Genomic DNA, 6000 nt, shown 5'->3' on the forward strand with positions numbered 1-6000 from the left:
CCACATGCAGAAGGTGCTCAAAAAGTGGCCACCAAGGCCCCAGTGACCTGCCTCTCCCTGCTGGCCAGGTCACGTCTGGTGAGCTCCCCTGCCCTGGGGACTTTGCTGTGGCTTCTCCCTGCCTGGGGCGTTGTGCCCTCCTCACACCCACACTGCAGGTCTCAGCCCGACGCGCTCACTCTCCCGAGCACCTCACTGTCCAGGACCCTGTGCATCCCCCAACTCTTCCAGATGCTCGCTGCCTGCTGCACTCCCGAGGGCACCGGTCGTGTGTCCTGCTGGGGTCTGGGTTCAGGTAGCCTAGTCCAGAGCACAGAGCCGAGAAACAGACCACTCGCGTCCTCGAGCCACAGGGTCCTACTGGGGAGTAACTGGCGACAGGTGGTCTCCTCACACCCAAGGGAGGGAGCAGACCTCTTCTTGTCTTTGTAGCTTCATCCCTCAAGTAGAAGACGCTCTCTTTTTTGGCCCAAATCAGTGCTTCTCAACCTTGAGTGGCATCAGAAATCCCCAGAGGGTGTGTTAGCTGGAGCTGGTGTGCCCCGCCCCCGCTCTGGGCATCTGCATTTCTAACAAGATCCTAGTGATGCAACCGCTGCTGGTCCTGGGACCCGACTGACGATGCATGCACATGAACCTGCATGCACGTCCACTTTCTACGCAGATGCCAGATTTCCAGTGGTTTTCCTTTTCCTCTGGGACAGGGGTGATTACACATACTTGCCGGCCTCGTGAGCCACTGGCTGGCAGCCTGGAGTCATCACTAAAAACTCAGGGTCCAAAGTCCAGCCCCTGTCCAGCCACTCACTAACCACAGACAATGCACATATCATTTAATCCAAGCCCATTTCCTAATCCTTGGAGTGGGTATAATGATCCTTGGTCTGGGTGGGACTGGAAGGATTAGGTGCCATTGGATTATTGCTGACTGTGGGTCTGATGGAGTCAAGGTGTCCCGGGGAAGACAAACAGAACAACCCTCCCCCTGTCTTTGTTCTAGCCACCACAGGTGATGCTCAGACCACACAAGCACCTGGAGAAAGCTCCATGTGGGGTTTGGGGGGTTGGTGGCCCTAACACCCGTGTGCACATGGCTCTTCGCACATAGTTATGGTTCCTGCTGATGCTTCAATTTCAGGATGAAAAGGCTGCAGGGAGGGGGAGGAAGGAGGTAAGAAGGTGAGGAAGGACGGAAAGGAGGAGGGAAGAGGGGAAGAGAGGAAGGAGGAAAAGAAAATTTAAAAAAAAATCTGCCCAAAGAACTAGACAGTGGGACAAGAAAATTCCATTTCTCAGCATTTCCAAAAAGAGATGGGCAAGGACCTATGGCAATTTAAGGTGTAGCTGAAACTCCACTTCCTATTTCCAGCCTTTCCTAAGTTTCCCAGCACATGATGACCTGTACTTCCCCTGTCAGTGGCCCACACCATTTCACACTGCCCCATGCTGCCCAGTGTCCCCACTATGGGACACAATGCCACTCCCCAAGGGCAGGGACCGTGTCCCTAAGATTCCTTTATCATGGGGACCAGGGTTGGGAATTACATCACAATCCCCTGCCTAGCCCAGTGTGGACTTACTCATTTACTGACTTATGGTTCATCTCCTCATTAGAATGTGGGCTTTATGGTATTGAGCATTTTCTGGATTATTCATTGCTGTACATGAACTGGAGCCTTTATTTCCACATCTATGCAATGGGACCACCAACCGCTTCACGTTGGTGTCATAAGGATGCAACAAGCCATGCAGAGCAGAGGGCCGTCCCGCCAGGGCGCTCCATCGTGCTCACAGATGCCCAGGGCCCCGTCCAGGGCCTCACACAGCTGGAGGCAGTCAGCCAATGCCCGTGGCTGGAGCAGGGGTTTGGTATTTTGTTTAAAAAGCATTATAAGAGTATTGGCATTTCCATTATAAACCTGACACACACGTAGGAATCTTCAAGTACTCTTGTTGGTTATTGAAATACATCCCTCACACTCACACACCCTAACTGAAAGTGGAACCCAACATATGGAAATTCAATTTGAATAGGGAGTTACTATTCACAATGGGCTTTTTTTTTTTTTTTTGGAGACAGGGTCTCACTCCGTTGCCCAGGCTGGAGTGCAGTGGCGTGATCTCAGCTCACTGCAACTTCCACCTCCTGGGCTCAAGGGATCCTCTCACCTCAGCCTTCCAAGTAACTGGGACTACAGGTGTGCACCACCATGCTTGGCTAATTTTTTTTTAAGAGGTGGGGGTCTCACTGTTTTGCAAGGCTGGTCACAAACTCCTGAGCTCAAGCGATCTGCCCACCTCAGCCTCCCAAAGTACTGGGATTCCAGGCATGAGCCCCGGCCCCTGGCCCACAATGGACTTTCTTTTAATAGCAGTCTTCCCTGGCACGCTTTGAGATATTATGTCAGTCACAAAAATTGTTTTGGAAAATTTTCCCAAAGCATCTGTTATTTAAAATAAGTTGTGCCCCTGACAGCTGGAGAGGACTTGGATTCCTCGGGAGGACCCTCCTCCTAAGATTAGGGTTCCTTTTTCATGTAGAGTTACCCGAAAAACCTTTAAAAAGTTACTTGAATCACTGGAGTGACTAGGAGGAAAATGAAGCACAGGCACACAGCGTCTTGCCGCCGTCAGTGTCCTGCCTTCTGAACTATTGGAGGCATGCCACAGAGAGGAAACTACAGCCAACAGAGAGGAACTACAGCAAAAGGGCCTCTATTACTGCAATTAATCTCCAAAAAGCATCCAAGAAATTTCCCAGTGCTCAATGCTTGGTTACAAAGAGGATTTTTACACTCTTGCTTAAGAGTACACACACTGGAAAACATCACTTAAAATTGGGGGTTTAAAAAATAGAGCTTAGCTGTGTGTTTTGACAGTAACACATGTCATTACCCTCTGGTTCTGCATTTACAACTTCCTGATATCTTGAGTTGATATGCCACAGGGCAAAAACAGCTGCAGAGCCCTACAAAGGACAGAGCCAAATTTCACAGGTGGGAAAGAATCCCTTTTAGAACCTGGCTCTCCAAAGAACCTTCTGCAAGGCAGTTTTTCTGTGACAGAAGCAAGTCACAGAAGGGCACAGACACTCTGTCTACCCTGCCTGGTGGGCCTCAGACACCATAACCTCATCTGGCTATTGGAGTTGCAGGATGGGCAGGATACTGTGGTGTTTTGAAAGCCACCTCAGCCACCTGCATGCTCTCCGAAGCCTATTCCCCACCTATCCCAGGCTGATCAGATGCAAGCTCACGTGGTCCAGTTCAAATGAAGCTCAGCTCTCTCAGCAGCACTGCTGAAGGCCAAGCACAAGGTCACAGCCTCCCCACATGCTTCATTAATAAATAACAAATGGTCAGTGATTGGGGATGTATAATGTGTTAAGAAAGTGCTGAGTGCCTTACAAGCGTTTTCTTATTTCATTCTAACAGCCCTGGGATATGTGTGCTGACAGATACTCCGATGGATAACAAAACAGGTGCAAACAGTCAGGTCCCCTTTCCCAGGTCAGAAGATGCCTAATAGTGTCTGTGCTGGTCTCTTGGACCTCTGGTTGCCGGACATTGCCTGGGCCCAGCCACCACACTGTGACAAGCCCCAGGAGGTGCTTTGGGTCACAGGTCTGGCTGAAGTCAGCCTGCAAGTTGTCCCAAACCAGGCCCCAGACTTGGGACTGAGAACAGGCAGATGACTCCAACCTCAGATATTGAGGAGCAGAAGCAAGTGTTAAATAAAATGTATAGGAGTCCACTGGTCTGGACTGAGCCGCATCAGGCCCAATAGATCACACAAAAATGGAGTCACTCTTGCTAAAGTGCCGTGTCACCAAATGGAAACTAAGTTGTTTATCCAGCCTTCTAAGAAACAAGGAGAGTGAGAGATAGCTAAATCTCCAAACAAGCTGGCGTAGTAAGGGAGCTCCTTCCACTTTCACCTTTACAGCAAAAGTAGCTTTGAAATAACCAGTCCACTTTTTGTTCTCCGTGTCCGCATTCTTCAGACCCTTCTGTCTATAAAACCATCCTCCTCTGCTCAACTTATCAAACATTCATTCTGTTTTATGGAATTAGGTGTTTCCCAATACTATAATCATGAAAACAGTGAATTAAGATCTTTAAACTATTTGTCGGAATTTCGCCCTTTGACACAAGTCATCCCCATCTGGCCCTGTCCAAAGTCCTGACCCACAGACTCTGCGAGGAATATAAAACTGTTGTTATCTTGTACCACTAAGTTTAGGGGTGGTTTGATGTGCATCGATAGTAACTAGGACATAATTCAGTTACATACTGCCCTTGTTTTACAGATGAGGAAACATGCAAAGTGCAGTACAGGGAAAGCAAGAAATCAACCCGAGTCCTGATTCTAAAGACACCTGGAGCCACGAAATGGTGTTGCACCATCCACAGCCCATTGTTTGTTTGCTGTTTGTTTAACAGGGCCATGGCCGGGCACTAATCCCAATTCTGTTTCAGAAGTGCCTTCATCTGCCCTGTTTTGAGGCCTACAGACCAGTGGTTCTCAAGCCTGAGTGTCCTCTAGAGCACCTGAAGGGCTCGTTATAAACACAGGTGTCAGGTCCCACCCAGGGTTTCTGATTCCAGATATCCAGGATGGGCTCCAGAATTTCTGTTTCTCAAAAGTTCTCAGGTAATGTTGATGCTGCTGGTCTGAGGACCATGCGTTGAGAACCACTGGTATTCTTGAAGGAGTGAGGTGAAGTTTTCTTCAAGAGTGATATTCCTTTGGAACAAGCCACCTGACTTTATCACACACAGCTGACAGATCAGGCCAAAGTGTTCTCACCTATCCCATGACTTTCTAGGGGCTCCCAGAGGAGTCATGTCCTGGCCTGGCCCTTTTTCATACTGTCCCCACTATGGTTTGCAGACACCGGCAAAGGAAAGAGATATTGCTGACCCATGAACAGGTGGGCACACACATCCCGGGGAGAAAGTTGCTGAAAAGCTGTTATGCAAGTTAGTTTTCTGAAGCTCAATTTCTGGCTAAGGTAGCCGTAAAGGCCATATTATCAGGAGAAATAAGTGAAGGAAAAGGAGACAGAAGAATGCTTGCTGACCACACCCTGATCCTGACCCAGCGAGGTTCAGAAGGTCCTTGCTGTTGGCCCCAGGAGGTCCGCCCCACTGTCTTATCTGAGTGGGGCTGCAACTGTGCACAGGCCAACTGTGAATGTTCCCCATGACCTTGGCCTCACAAGTCCAGAGCAGGTCACTTTCCATTTCTGTCCTTGGGCAAGCTGCTCTAGTCCCCTTCAAGGGCACATTGCACCAACTCTGCAAACCAAAGGGTTTGGTTTTTTTCCCAGTAGTTAAAGGGCACTTGCTGCTGACTCAAGGTTAAAGAAAACACTTATCTAGTAAGTGACTCATTTTAATTAAACCAGCAAAGTAATATACAATATCGGGGGGAGGTCCAAAGTTCCTTTCAATTTCTTTGAAAACTAACTACAAGACACTACCTACAACTGTATGGCTATATCTGAAGTTAAACTAAAATCACTACTGCCTATGGGTCACCAGTAAGAACTGGGTCTGCTGCATACCTTGCAGCACTCAGCCTAACCTCTGAGCATGACTGCCCCCATCCTCACAATGAGGACACTGAGGACTAGCGGGGCAGAACAACAGGGATAACTGAGGGAGGAGCTGGAGAAAATGGGGCCCTGGTGACCCTGCCATAAAGACCCTCAAGTCCTTTCTCAAACACTCCCAAATCCAGCAAGCTGATTATGGCCACCCTTCTGGCCTGCATCCCTCTGATCAACACCGTGTCTGCCAGGCCCTCCCCGCAGGCCCCACACCCAGGCCCACCCTGCATCCAGGGCCCACCCTGCACTTGGCACCCACCCTGCGTGGCCAGCCCTGCCTGCAATGGAGAAAGGTTGTCTTTTTAAGAAATGATGCTGGATGGGCCAGGTGTGGTGGCTCCTGCCTGTAATCCCAGCAATTTGGGAGGCTGAGGTGGGCAGATCAC

The sequence above is a fragment of the Chlorocebus sabaeus genome, chromosome 2, assembly GCF_047675955.1.
Source record: "Chlorocebus sabaeus isolate Y175 chromosome 2, mChlSab1.0.hap1, whole genome shotgun sequence".
In the NCBI taxonomy this organism is placed as follows: domain Eukaryota; kingdom Metazoa; phylum Chordata; class Mammalia; order Primates; family Cercopithecidae; genus Chlorocebus; species Chlorocebus sabaeus.